Source organism: Carassius gibelio, chromosome A13 (assembly GCF_023724105.1).
Source record: "Carassius gibelio isolate Cgi1373 ecotype wild population from Czech Republic chromosome A13, carGib1.2-hapl.c, whole genome shotgun sequence".
Taxonomy (NCBI): domain Eukaryota; kingdom Metazoa; phylum Chordata; class Actinopteri; order Cypriniformes; family Cyprinidae; genus Carassius; species Carassius gibelio.
This window is the reverse complement of record NC_068383.1, coordinates 23,456,472-23,472,452: the sequence shown is the minus strand read 5'-3', so window position 1 is coordinate 23,472,452 and position 15,981 is coordinate 23,456,472. Positions and strand designations below refer to the sequence as shown.

General features: G+C 39.2%; 1 long non-coding RNA gene across 1 annotated transcript; it reads right to left on the bottom strand.

Moving 5' to 3' along the window:
• Positions 1-490: 490 nt before the first annotated feature.
• LOC128026682 (uncharacterized) lies at positions 491-6,860 on the bottom strand. Its single transcript, XR_008186478.1, has 3 exons — positions 5,996-6,860; positions 3,513-3,596; positions 491-1,607 (listed from the first exon to the last, which is right to left on the bottom strand). It is a non-coding gene; the product is annotated as an uncharacterized LOC128026682 (long non-coding RNA).
• Between the last annotated feature and the right edge of the window lie 9,121 nt (positions 6,861-15,981).

The window sequence follows — 15,981 nt, the reverse complement described above, 5'->3', positions numbered from 1 at the left end:
AGGTTTCGTTAAAGGGCGTGTCCATGGCGGCCTGACAAATTTCGATGATTCGCCGTGAAAAATGATGGTGCTATAACTCACACATACAATGTCCAATCCGCCCCAAACTTCACATTTTTGTTAAGACTCTTGACCTGAACAGATCTACATGCCAATATTCAGTTATAGTCATAGCGCCACCTATTGGCAACTGGAAGTGACATATTTTACACTGTGACAAACTACTCCTAGAAATTTTATGACATCAATGTCTTTTTTGTGGTCAGTCTAATCTAAAGACCTGTGTGATGTTTAGTTGTGAAGATCTTGAATTTTTGTTAAAAGGCATGTCCATGTCGCCATGACAAAGTTCGATGTCTCGCCATGGGAATAAAAGATGTTATAACTCAGGCATAAAATGTCCGATCTTGCCCAAACTTCACATGTGTGATAAGGGTCCTGGCTTGAACACATCTGAAGGCCAATATTCCATTATAACGATACCGCCACCTGCTGGCAACAGGAAGATTGGCACACATATGGAATAAACTTTGATATATTGCACTTATATTTATGAGTTTAAATGCATATTTCTCAACGTTCACCTTTTTACTAAAGCCACACGATGGCGGTGAGCCCGGGTGCGAGGGCCCGTTCATCGCTGCTTGCAGCTTTAATTATTATTATTATTCTTCTTCTTCTCCCGAATGAATCGCATTTTTGAGGGCTTTAACATGCTCAAAAAGTCATGAAACTTTGCACACGCGTCAAACCTGGTGAAAATTTTCGTCTGATATAGGATTCAGAAGAGGGTGTGGCAAAATGGCTCGACAGCGCCACCTATACCAAGAAAATCAACAGCCTTCCAGCTATGTTTCACGTACATGCACGAAAATTGGCACACATATGTAACACACCAATACCTACAAAAAAGACTCTTGGAGCGAAATTCTAAACCCAACAGGAAGTCGGTTATTTTTAATATTATGAGCATATTTTGTGTAATTTTGGTCATTTCCATGTGTTGTATTTTAACGAACTCCTCCTAGAGATTTCTTCAAATCAACACCAAATTTGGTATGCCTAATCTAAAGGCCTTTGCGATGTTAAATTGCGAAGATCTTGAGTTTTCGTTGAAGGGCGTGTCCGTGGCGGCCTGGCGAATTTCGATGATTCGCCATGAAAAATGAAGTTGCCATAAATCACACATACAATGTCCAATCTGCCCCAAACTTCACATGTTTGATGAGATTCCAAACCTGAACAGATTGACATGCCCATATTCAGTTATAGTCATAGCGCCACCTATTGGCAACTGGAAGTGACATATTTTACGCTGCGACGAACTACTCCTAGAAATTTTATGACATCAGTGTCTTTTTTGTGGTCAGTCTAATCTAAAGGCCTGTGCAATGTTCAGTTGTGAAGATTTTGAGTTTTCGTTAAAAGGCTTGTTCATGGCGCCGCGACGAAGTTCGATGTCTCGCCATGGGAATAAAAGATGTTATAACTCAGGCATAAAATGTCCGATCTTCCCCAAACTTCACATGTGTGATAAGAGTCCTGACCTGAACAGATCTGCAGGCCAATATTCCACCGGGTGTGGCAGAATGGCTCTATAGCGCCACCTATACACTTTCAACGGAGTGGGCCTCGAGCTATGTTTCACGTACATGTACAAAAATTGGTACACACATGTAACACACCAATACCTACAAAAAAGTCTCTTGGTTCGAAATCCGGATCCCAACAGGAAGTCGGTTATTTTGAATTTTCCCTTCAAAATTGGTGTTGTTTTTGCCATTTTCAGGGGTTGTACTTTAACGAACTCCTCCTAGAGATTTATTCAGATCAACACCAAACTTGGTCAGTGTAATCTAAAGCCCATTGCGATAATAAATTGCGAAGGACTTGAGGTTTCGTTAAAGGGCGGGTCCATGGCGGCCTGACAAATTTCGATGTTTCGCCATGAAAAAGGAAGTTGCTGTAACTCAGACATACAATGTCCAATCTGCCCCAAACTTCACATGTTGGATAAGACTCTTGACCTGAACAGATCTACATGCCAATATTCAGTTATAGTCATAGCGCCACCTATTGGCAACAGGAAGTTACATATTTTACACTGCGACAAACTACTCCTATAATTTTTTTGAGATTAACATATATTTTGTGGTCAGTCTAATCTAAAGGCCTGTGGAATGTTAACTTTTGAAGATCTTGAGTTTTTGTTAAAGGGCGTTTCCATGGCGCCATGACAAAATTTGATGTCTTGCCACAGCAAGAGAAGTTGTTGTAACTCAAGCATAAAATGTTCAATCTTCCCCAAACTTCACTTGTTTGATAAGAGTCCTTGCCTGAACACATCTGAAGGCCAATATTCCATTATAATGATAGCGCCACCTGCTGGCAACGGTAAGATTGGCACATATATGGGATATACTTTGATATATTCCACTTATATTTAGGACATTAAATGCATATTTCTCAACGTTCACCTTTTTACTAAAGCCACACGATGGCGGTGAGCCCGGGTGCGAGGGCCCGTTCATCGCTGCTTGCAGCTTTAATTATTATTATTCTTCTTCTTCTTCTTCTTCTTCTTCTCCCGAATGAATCGCATTTTTGAGGGCTTTAACATGCTCAAAAAGTCATGAAACTTTGCACACGCGTCAAACCTGGTGAAAATTTTCGTCTGATATAGGATTCTGAAGAGGGTGTGGCAAAATGGCTCGACAGCGCCACCTATACCAAGAAAATCAACAGCCTTCCAGCTATGTTTCACGTACATGCACGAAAATTGGCACACATATGTAACACACCAATACCTACAAAAAAGACTCTTGGAGCGAAATTCTAAACCCAACAGGAAGTCGGTTATTTTTAATATTATGAGCATATTTTGTGTAATTTTGGTCATTTCCATGTGTTGTACTTTAACGAACTCCTCCTAGAGAGTTCTTCAAATCAACACCAAATTTGGTATGCCTAATCTAAAGGCCTTTGCGATGTTAAATTGCGAAGATCTTGAGTTTTCGTTGAAGGGCGTGTCCATGGCGGCCTGGCGAATTTCGATGATTCGCCATGAAAAATGAAGTTGCTATAACTCACACATACAATGTCCAATCTGCCCCAAACTTCACATGTTTGATGAGACTCCGAACCTGAACAGATTGACATGCCCATATTCAGCTATAGTCATAGCGCCACCTATTGGCAACAGGAAGTTACATATTTTACACTGCGACGAACTACTTCTAGAAATTTTATTACATCAATGTCTTTTTTGTGGTCAGTCTAATCTAAAGGCCTGTGCGATGTTCAGTTGTGAAGATCTTGAGTTTTCGTGAAAAGGCTTGTTCATGGCGCCGCGACGAAGTTCGATGTCTCGCCATGGGAATAAAAGATGTTATAACTCAGGCCTAAAATGTCCGATCTTCCCCAAACATCACATGTGTGATAAGAGTCCTGGCCTGAACAGATCTGCAGGCCAATATTCCACTGGGTGTGGCAGAATGGCACTATAGCGCCACCTATACACTTTCAACGGAGTGCGCCTCGAGCTATGTTTCACGTACATGTACAAAAATTGGTACACACATGTAACACTCCAATACCTACAAAAAAGTATCTTGGTACGAAATCCGGATCCCAACAGGAAGTCGGTTATTTTGAATTTTCCCTTCAAAATTGGTGTTGTTTTTGCCATTTTCAGGGGTTGTACTTTAACGAACTCCTCCTAGAGATTTATTCAGATCAACACCAAACTTGGTCAGTGTAATCTAAAGCCCTTTGCGATAATAAATTGCGAAGGACTTGAGGTTTCGTTAAAGGGCGGGTCCATGGCGGCCTGACAAATTCCGATGTTTCGCCATGAAAAAGGAAGTTGCTGTAACTCAGACATACAATGTCCAATCTGCCCCAAACTTCACATGTTGGATAAGAATCTTGACCTGAACAGATCTAAATGCCAATATTCAGTTATAGTCATAGCGCCACCTATTGGCAACAGGAAGTTACATATTTTACACTGCGACAAACTACTCCTAGAAATTTTATGACATCAATGTCTTTTTTGTGGTCAGTCTAATCTAAAAACCTGTGTGATGTTTAGTTGTGAAGATCTTGAGTTTTTGTTAAAAGGTGTGTCCATGGCGCCGTGATGAAGTTCGATGTCTCGCCATGGGAATACAAGATGTTATAACTCAGGCATAAAATGTCCGATCTTGACCAAACTTCACTTGTGTGATAAGGGTCCTGGCCTGAACAGATCTGAAGGCCAATATTCCATAGAGTGTGGCAAAATGGCTCGATAGCGCCACCTATACACTTTCAACGGAGTGCGTATACACTTTAAACGGAGTGCGCCTCGAGCTATGTTTCACGTACATGTACAAAAATCGGTACACATATGTAACACACCAATATCTACGAAAAAGTCTCTTGGTACGGAATCCGAATCCCAAAAGGAAGTCGGTTATTTCGAATTTTCTCTGCAAAATTAGTGTTGTTTTGGCCATTTTCAGGGGTTGCACTTTAACGAACTCCTCCTAGATATTTATTCAGATCAACACCAAACTTGGTCAGTGTAATCTAAAGCCTTTTGCGATCTTAAATTGCGAAGATCTTGAGGTTTCGTTAAAGGGCGTGTCCATGGCGGCCTGACAAATTTCGATGTTTCGCCATGAAATAGGATGTTGTTGTAACTCAGGCATAAAATGTCCAATACTCCCCAAACCTCACATGTTCGATAAAAGTCCTGCCCTGAACACATCTGAAGGCCAATATTCCATTATAATGATAGCGCCACCTGCTGGCAACAGGAAGATTGGCACATATATGGAATTAACATTGATATATTCTACTTATATTTATGAGTTTAAAACGCATATTTTTCACCGTTCACCTATTAACTAAAGCCACTCGCTGCCGGTGAGCCCGGGTGCGAGGGCCCGTTCATCGCTGCTTGCAGCTTTAATTATTATTATTATTCTTCTTCTTCTTCTCCCGAATGAATCGCATTTTTGAGGGCTTTAACATGCTCAAAAAGTCATGAAACTTTGCACACGCGTCAAACCTGGTGAAAATTTTCGTCTGATATAGGATTCAGAAGAGGGTGTGGCAAAATGGCTCGACAGCGCCACCTATACCAAGAAAATCAACAGCCTTCCAGCTATGTTTCACGTACATGCACGAAAATTGGCACACATATGTAACACACCAATACCTACAAAAAAGACTCTTGGAGCGAAATTCTAAACCCAACAGGAAGTCGGTTATTTTTAATATTATGAGCATATTTTGTGTAATTTTGGTCATTTCCATGTGTTGTATTTTAACGAACTCCTCCTAGAGAGTTCTTCAAATCAACACCAAATTTGGTATGCCTAATCTAAAGGCCTTTGCGATGTTAAATTGCGAAGATCTTGAGTTTTCGTTGAAGGGCGTGTCCGTGGCGGCCTGGCGAATTTCGATGATTCGCCATGAAAAATGAAGTTGCTATAACTCACACATACAATGTCCAATCTGCCCCAAACTTCACATGTTTGATGAGACTCCGAACCTGAACAGATTGACATGCCCATATTCAGTTATAGTCATAGCGCCACCTATTGGCAACAGGAAGTGACATATTTTACGCTGCAACGAACTACTCCTAGAAATTTTATGACATCAATGTCTTTTTTGTGGTCAGTCTAATCTAAAGGCCTGTGCAATGTTCAGTTGTGAAGATCTTGAGATTTCGTTAAAAGGCTTGTTCATGGCGCCGCGACGAAGTTCGATGTCTCGCCATGGGAATAAAAGATGTTATAACTCAGGCATAAAATGTCCGATCTTCCCCAAATTTCACATGTGTGATAAGAGTCCTGGCCTGAACAGATCTGCAGGCCAATATTCCACCGGGTGTGGCAGAATGGCTCTATAGCGCCACCTATACACTTTCAACGGAGTGCGCCTCGAGCTATGTTTCACGTACATGTACAAATATTGGTACACACATGTAACACTCCAATACCTACAAAAAAGTCTCTTGGTACGAAATCCGGATCCCAACAGGAAGTCGGTTATTTTGAATTTTCCCTTCAAAATTGGTGTTGTTTTTGCCATTTTCAGGGGTTGTACTTTAACGAACTCCTCCTAGAGATTTATTCAGATCAACACCAAACCTGGTCAGTGTAATCTTAAGCCCTTTGCGATGTTAAATTGTGAAGATCTTTATATTTCGTTAAAGGGCGTGTCCATGGCGGCCTGACAAATTTCGATGTTTCGCCATGAAAAAGGAAGTTGCTGTAACTCAGACATACAATGTCCAATCTGCCCCAAACTTCACATGTTGGATGAGACTCTTGACCTGAACAGATCTACATGCCCATATTCAGTTATAGTCATAGCGCCACCTATTGGCAACAGGAAGTGACATATTTTACACTGTGACAGACTACTCCTAGAAATTTTATGACATCAATGTCTTTTTTGTGGTCAGTCTAATCTAAAGACCTGTGTGATGTTTAGTTGTGAAGATCTTGAGTTTTTGTTAAAAGGCGTTTCCATGGTGCCGTGACGAAGTTCGATGTCTCGTCATGGGAATAAAAGATGTTATAACTCAGGCATAAAATGTCCGATCTTGCCCAAACTTCACATGTGTGATAAGGGTCCTGGCTTGAACACATCTGAAGGCCAATATTCCATTATAACGATAGCGCCACCTGCTGGCAACAGGAAGATTGGCACACATATGGAATAAACTTTGATATATTGCACTTATATTTATGAGTTTAAATGCATATTTCTCAACGTTCACCTTTTTACTAAAGCCACACGATGGCGGTGAGCCCGGGTGCGAGGGCCCGTTCATCGCTGCTTGCAGCTTTAATTATTATTATTATTATTATTATTATTATTAATGTTGAAAAGAGCTGAGGATATTTTTTCAGGTTTTTTGAAGGGAGATAAATTGAAAGAACAGCATTATTACATTTGTTACAGTTACATTTATTTGTTATATTATTTACATCAAGCTTTTGAATGGTATAGTAATGTATATTGTTATTAAACTTCATAATATTTCACTTGATTATACATTTAGTCAGGAATTATAGTTTGGAAAAAGTCTTTGGAAAAAGTCTAACTAATAACATGTTTACATGTTATGTGCAAACCAGTACAATCACAATTATTCAACCCTCTTGACTTTTTTGCTGACAGTTTGCTGTGGAGGATAACATTTTATGAAATCAATTTAACAAAGGCATCAGTAAAGTATAAGAGAAAGTTTGTTAATACACTTTTGAGTGATTCTGAGAATGGAACATTGATGAATCATGATAAAATTTGAATTGGCTCTAAACATTCATGTTCAAAAATATTAAACCCCCTTTGTGCAGAATCTTTTATTCTTTAAAATCACCAATAAACGCTGTCTGTAAGTTTTTAGAAGCTTCTGTCACCTCTCTACTACAGTTTTGGCCAATTCCTTGGCTGAAAAAGCTTCCAGATTAGGGCTGGGAACACGCATTGAGGTCATCGATGACGTTGACGCAAAAAATACGTCGACGCAAAATATGCGCATCGATTCGTTGACCTGTTTTTATTTCTCTAAAAAACGTTTGCAAAACGTTTACCTCATGTGCGCTGAATATACGCGATGGCTGGATCAACATTCTGTTCAATGTTATATAACCAATCCATGGGGTTTTCTGCATTGATCTTTTTTTTGGCGGCTGTCAAAGCCTTATTTGATCGGTGAGTGATGTAGAATAGAATGACTGCTGCGCCTGACAGGGTGCGTATGAGAGAGAACCCCGGCTGTGCGCGCACACTCACAGTCTTCAAACAACACAAGCGATCCTTGCTCTCTCTCTCCCTTGTGCATATTAATCAAAATCATTAAACACGAAAGAAAAAGGGCGAAACACCAAAATTTCACGTGCGCTCACGCACTCACAGTCTTCAAATTACACGAGCGCTGTCTGGCACTCTCTCTCTCTCTCTCTCTCTCTCTCTCTCTCTCTCTCGTGCATATTAACCAAAATCATTAGACGCAATAGAAAAAGGGCGGAACGCCAAAGTTTCACGTGGAGCATTCAGAGATTTTTTTTTTCTCCATGACAGGCTGCTGGCTCCCACTGTTATTTTTTTTTTTTTTTTTGCAAAAGCACTCTCTGTATTAGCTTAAAGCCCTCAAGTTTACATTGGTTGCTGTATTCTTTCAATTGCTCTAAACAAGTATTTTGGGTGACCTTTTTTATTGAATGCTAGACATCAAAGTTGTTGTTATTTAGAGAAAGTTGTGTCTGCTCAATTGAGCACCTTCCTGCATAAAAATGATATGTATGAAGAATTTCAGTCAGGTTTTAGGCCCCACCATAGCACAGAAACTGCACTTGTTAAAATTACAAATGACCTGCTCCTTGCGTCAGACCAAGGCTGCATCTCATTTCTAGTCTTACTTGATCTTAGTGCTGCGTTCGACACCATAGATCATGACATACTCATAGATCGATTACAAAACTATACAGGTATTCAAGGGCAGGCTCTAAGATGGTTTAGATCCTACCTGTCCGATCGCTACCATTTTTTTTACTTAAATGGGGAGTCATCTCATTTATCATCAGTAAAATATGGAGTGCCACAAGGATCCGTCCTAGGTCCCCTTCTATTTTCAATATATATGTTGCCCCTTGGTAATATTATTAGAAAATACGGAATTAGCTTCCACTGTTATGCTGATGATACTCCGCTATATATCTCAACGAGACCAGATGAAACTTCCCAATTATCTAAGCTAACAGAGTGTGTTAAAAATTTAAAAGATTGGATGACACACAATTTTCTCCAATTAAATTCGGATAAGACAGAGATACTAATTATTGGACCAAAAAACACTACACAGAATCTTGTAGATTACAATCTGCAACTAGACGGATGTACTGTTGCTTCCTCTACAGTCAGAAATCTGGGTGTTATATTAGACAGCAATTTGCCTTTTGAAAATCATATTTCCAATGTTACAAAAACTGCATTTTTCCATCTTAGAAACATTGCCAAGCTACGAAACATGTTATCTGTTTCTGATGCAGAAAAGCTAGTTCATGCATTCATGACCTCTAGACTGGACTATTGTAATGCACTTCTAGGTGGTTGTCCTACTTCAATAAAATAGCTACAGGTAGTCCAAAATGCAGCAGCTAGAGTCCTTATGAGGTCAAGAAAATATGATCATATTACCCCAATTTTACAGTCTCTACACTGGCTACCTATTAAGTTCCGTATCAGTTACAAATTATCATTACTTACCTATAAGGCCCTAAATGGTTTAGCTCCAGCGTACCTAACTAGCCTTCTACCACGTTACAACCCATCACGCACCCTAAGGTCACAAAACGCTGGACTTTTGGTCGTTCCTAGGATAGCAAAGTCCACTAAAGGAGGTAGAGCTTTCTCACATTTGGCTCCCAAACTCTGGAATAGCCTTCCTGATAATGTTCGGGGTTCAGACACACTCTCTCTGTTTAAATCTAGATTAAAAACACATCTCTTTCGCCAAGCATTCGAATAATGTATCTTTTTAATTGTGAGTGTAGTTGCATCTGTTCAAAGTTGCATTTTTATTCATTAGCTTGGGTTAAACTAATTTTACTTTGTTGGATCAGCAGCTATGCTAATGATGTCTGTATTTTGTTTCTATGTTTCGCCACGGGATTTACATCCCGTGGAAACTAGGATTTAAACAAGCTCCAGTCTGGATCCAGAACACCTGAGAAGAGATGATGCTGACCCTCAGAGGACCTCAGATGATGCTAACCTTGAATCAACAAACAGAACTAACAATTATTGCTAAATGTGTGACTGAATCATATAATAACTTAATTAATAATATTGATAGTTCATCGTCTAGCTGACTACGTCTTGTATTATTATTATTATTTTTATTTTTTCTAAAATCCTGTCAAATGTGCACAAACTACTAGCTACTATTAAATATTGTAGAAACATAATTTTCTGTAAAGTTGCTTTGTAACGATTTATTTTGTAAAAAGCGCTATACAAATAAACTTGAATTGAATTGAATTGAAATTTTCATCTGAAAGAATAACTTTTTTTTTAGTAAGCTAGGCCCTATGTGTTAAGTAAGCTTGTTTCAGTAAGCTATGCATTTTCAAGGCTTCAAGGTTTTATTGAATGCTATCTCTATACAAGTGCAAAGTAATGCATTCTAAGCCAGTCTTTTATTTTGTAATTTTAAGAGCAATAAACATATATTGCAATGTTAAGGAATTCATGTTTTTTTTTTTTCATTCAGATATGTAAATCAACATGTATAAATTGTTAGTAGTCAATTAATGGGGAGATAATCGAAATCGAATCGGTCTGGAAAAATTAATCGTTAGATTAATCGATGCATCGAAAAAATTATCGCTAGATTAATCGTTTAAAAAATAATCGTTTATCCCAGCCCTATTGCAGATCACTGATAATCTTTAGTTTTCACATTCACCACTGTTTTCTTCAAATTCCACCAGATATTTTAAATGAGAATTAAGGCTGGAGACTGAACAGGCCACTTAAGAACATTATATGACTGATCCCTGAACCAAGCAGAAGTAGAACTGAATGTGTACTTTGGTATGACTAGCCTGCAGGAAAGTCCATTGATCATCAGCTTCAGTCTTTGCACCAAATCCATCACAATTCTTGTCAAAATGGCCTGATACCTCAAAGAATCCATGATGTCCTTCATACAGTAATGATTTCCACTTCCTTCTACAGTAAAGAAACCCCATAACAGGACTGATCCACCTCCAAGTTTGAGGATGGAGATGGTGTTCTTCTGCTTATGAGCTTTGCCTTTTTTGCAGCAGACATACCGCTGATCCATGGGTCCAAAAAGTTCCAGTTTTCCTCCTTTCATCAGGTCATCTTGCAAGTCTTTGGCTTAACATTGCAAATTTTTCTCAGTTGCTCTGATTAAACATTTTATGATATTTTTCTTCCACAACCTCAAAGATTTTCTGGTAAAACACACTTTAAGCTAAGGAGAGCTGTGGAGAGCTGTGTCTCTAGGAACTTTCAGTGTCTTGGAAATCTTCATATAGCCTAAGCCTTTCTAAAGTACTACGATATTTATTCTCTTTTAGCTTTAGAGATGTCTGTTGACATTTTTGCTACTCAACTTCAACACATGCATGGGCTAACTGTATGTGTAATGGCTCAAGCTAATTCTGTTTTTAATAGGGTTTCTAAAAGCTTAATTGTGTTTTGAGACTGTTTTATTCCCCACCATGCAAATAAGTGATTTAAAAACAGCAATGTTGAATAGGGTTTGAATAATTATGACATAGCAGTATTATAAAAAAATCTTATAACTCAAAAGTATTACATGATATATTGACAATATCACTTTTAATATGCCAGTGAACTGTTACAGATGCAATTTTTATTTTATCCTGGATCTTCAGAAAAGCTTGTACTTGTAAAGTACTGCAGTCTCTAGGGGGTTGATTAATTTTGATTGCAACTGTAAATAAATAAATAGAGACTTACTCAAGTGTATGATCTCTGCTGAATAAAGCGCTTCATTTATTTATTTTTATTTTTTCTGCGGAAATCTCAAATCCTCAACCACATCACATCTTTTTGGGGTGAATATGTATTATTAACCCATCAGCCTGCACCATATAGAGTTTAATGACATAACATGGTGTATATATATATATATATATATATATATATATACAGAGGTGGGTAGTAACGAGTTACATTTACTTCGTTACATTTACTTGAGTAATTTTTCGGGGTAACTAATACTTTTCGGAGTATATTTAAAGATGGGTACTTTATACTCTTACTTGAGTAAATTTTTTGGGAAAAATCTGTACTTTTACTTCGTTACTGTGGCCGACGCCCCTCTCGTTACTTTATCTTAAAGCAATAAATGTTATAAATGCTTCAGTTTATTCCAAACACGCCGTCTACTTTTCTCTGGGCAATGAGCGATGCCCATTCGCGAATGATTCATTCTTTTGAGTCAATTCTGTTCAAAGGCTTGATCAAACCAATTGGCAAACGAGTGAATTGGTTCATGAATCAGTTTGAATGAGTCGTTCAGCTCCCTCCGCACGCGCTGAGCGTCTGAAGCGGTTCACTCAGAGAGTTGTAACGTTTAATAACATCAGCAGCGCTGAAAACGGGGCTATGGAACTGCACTGAATTGAAAGCAAATCTACAAAGGCTATTATTTGCTTGCGATGGAGATCCTTATTAGATGAACACCGCGTGTGCTGTCTACTGTTTAACAGGTAATAACTTGGGCTACAATCGATTACAGTACACGACACCACTGTGACATTAGTTTGTTGTACGTGTGTGGCTTATAACAGAGAGGAGTCAAGTTGAATGCAGCTTCCAAAAGACAAAAAAATAGCCGATTAAGATTTTATTAATTTTAATACAATCACACCGGTGCGAGTACGTTCAACAAGTCATATCAGCTGCTAAATTCAGATCTGTGATCGCTTGCTGGCGCTGAGCCAGAGACAGACGCGTTTTTACAGCGCTGCGCATTATAACCAATCACACACGATTCTGTTGAGCTTTTGAATGCAATGGCCAATCAGAGGTGTTCCGATGAGTCATCGCTGAAATGCCGGCGCTTCCTTCACTCGCTCACTGAATGGAGACCTCTTTCTGGCGAATTCTCTCGTCAGAAACAACAAAGTGCAGATGTGTGTACGAATCTATAATTAAGATATTGATTTCAGTGTTAACAGCAGTTTCAGTGATTTTAATGGGAGTTTCTGAGAGTGATTGAAATCTAGACATTCAGTGAAAATGATCTTTGATAATGTAAATGTTATTTGCTCTCTTTCTGAACAATGAAAGATTAGTAGCAATATTTATATCACATTAACTTTCAATGTTAAATTCACATTTAATATAAAGTCAGTCATATTAAAAATATATTATGGCATGACACCTATATTTGTTACTTAAGTAAACAGACAGGGTTTTATAATAAATTACATAAATTGGAGTAAAGGCTGATGAAATATATACATTTATACACACACACATACATTACATACATTTTATCTATTTATCTAAATAAAAATAGGCTCCGTATATATGACCCAAAGTAACTAGTAACTAACTACTTGAGTAGATTTTTTATCCGATACTCTTTTACTCTTACTCAAGTAACTATTCAAGACTAGCACTTTTACTTTTACTTGAGTAAATATTTCTAGAATTACTTTTACTTTTACTTGAGTAAAGTTTTTGGGTACTCTACCCACCTCTGTATATATATATATATATATATATATATATATATATATATATATATATATATATATATATATATATATATATATATATATATATATATATATATTGGATACTTGTTTATACATTTCGCAGGAAGTTTGTCATGTTGCATAAACCGCTTAGACAAGTCTTTAAAAGGTAGTCATCTAGTTCTTAGACAGTTTTAACATAGTGGCTATGTTTAAGCAACTGTAAGCCATTGATTCAGGCTGGTTGTTAGTTGCAGTTTGCAGGCAGTTCCATTTTGATCAACTAATGTGCAGCAAAAAAAAAAAAAATCCTTTTTGTATGGTGCTGAACTTGACATAGTCATTCATGCAGTTATCTCTTCCTGTTTGGACTACTCTAATGCACTTTATTTGGGAGTGAGCCAAGCTCTTATTTCAAAATTGCAATTGGTCCACAATGCAGCTGTGAGGCTCCTTACTAGTACAAAGAACTACATATTACTCCTATGCTGTCCTCACTGCAGTGTAGCAAATGTAGCTATACAGCCAGCTAACTCTGTTGCAAAATGACCACAAGTCTTAGTGAGCGATTTCTTGCCGTTTACTGTGGCTTTCAACATCATCTTACATGACAGAGTGAAAACTGTAACAGAAAAAAGTTTGAATGTTTGAATGTAACCAAGAACCACTCTGCTATCAGTGTAGAACTTAATGGAATCTAACTTCAAGTCCAGTTCATCCTGAATCAGCTCGGCCACTTCCACATCCAAAAGTTCAAGTCTGGGTATGGTTGGCTCTGATTGAGGAGCAAGTTTCGACTTCCCCATGACAAATCCAATATCAACGATGTCTGCTTGGATGGTCTTCAAATAGGCTACAGCCCCAATGACCATAGTATAAGCATCACAGAAGACACAGAGTTCCATCCGTTCGGCCTTGGTTAGAGAGAGTCCTGTGTACATCCTTGATATATGGAAGTGCTCTTGAAGTGAGTTTCACCAAGCCTCCCACTTGCATAATTTCTCTTCAGGTGTTTGAGCATCCCACTCTGAAGCCGCTTGGGAAGGCTGCCAAGACAGCCGGACTATTTGATGCAAACTTGTGGAGCCTGAGGTTGGATGCAGAATGGCTTCAGCATCAGAAGGGACAGAACAAAGACCGTCATCGACATAAAAGTGACGTTCCACAAAATTGATGGTGTCTTGTCCATATCTTTGTGCACCCTTTCTGACAGCCTTTCTAAGCCCATAAATTGACTCTGCCGGAGACGGGCTGTTCCCAAACACATGGACTTTCATCCTGTAGTCTATGACTTCACTTGCCACATCATTGTTCTTGAACCATAAAAATCTCAAATAGTTCATGTGTTTTTCTTCTACAAGGAAGCAGTAAAACATCTGATGTATGTCTGCCATAACAGCCACCTTTTCCTTTCAGAACCGCTTGAGTACTCCCAGAAGGGAGTTGTTAAGATCAGGGCCAGTCAATAGCACATTATTTAAGGAGAGGCCGTAGTGTTGGGTACTCGAATCAAAAACCACCCTGATTTGACCTGGTTTTTGTGGGTGAAACGCTGCAAAGCTTGGTAAGGACCAACACTCTTTGTCTTCCCTTAGTCCTGTTGCCACCTAAGCATGATCATTTTCCAGCAGTTTACCCATGAATGCCACATATTGCTGTTCCATCTCCGGCTTTCTTCTCAAGTTGCGTTGAAGTGATACAAATAATTTGAGTGCTTGGCTTGTTGTTCTCTTGTTGCAGCCGTTCTCTAGGCTGCCTGAATGGTAGTGGAGCGACCCAACTGTGTGAATCATTTCTGTAGACTTCCTTGTCCACTACGTTCAAGAAAGTCTCATCCTCAATTGATGGTGCCAACTTGTTGTCCTGTTCGGTACGGTCAAATACATTGTTGCCCAGCCTGTCTTCTTTAGCCCTTCTGAGCCCTAAGACACTTTTCCTGGGCTCTTTGCCATGAAGTTCATCGCTGACATGCATAAAACTAATGCATGGTTGAAGGAGCAAGGTCCGTTGACAATCAAGCACTGTTGTCCTGTAAGTGCTGATGTTTGGCTTGTGCGCATTTTCTAGACAGACCTCTCCAACCAACACCCAACCCAAGTCAAGACGTTAAGCAAATGGGGCATTGGGAGGGCCATTTACTTTTTCCCTTACATTGTGCACTCTAATTACGTCTCTACCAAGCAGCAGGAGGATCTCTGCAGTGGGGTCTAACACAGGAATGTGTTCTGCTACTTTGACGAGGTGAGGTTGATGAAGAGCGGCGTTCTGCCCGGTTCTCAGGTAAGTCGTTACATTCAATAAGCGGGGGAAGAGGCATTGTCACTTTCACATCATGTACTTTGACCATAAAATCTTCAGCCTTTCTGCCAAATGTGTCCTCTGTGCTGGAACACGTTCTCAGTAAGTAGGGATATGGCTTACTCTGAATGTTGAAAAGGTCAAAGAAACTGGATGTCGCCAATGACCGGTTGCTTTGGTCATCTAAAACGATATATGCCTTGATGGGTTTATCTGGACAGCCCTTGTGATACACTTTTGCTAGGCATATCGTGGAACATGACCTCCCAACTTGTCCTGCACCACATACTTCAGTACAGCTTGAGCTGACAACTTCCATACTGTCGTTACCCTCTTCTCCCTCCCCGCCATTTTGCGACAAGTTTACAGGAGCCATGGTCTGTGGTGGAGGGCCCGGATGCATAGCTGA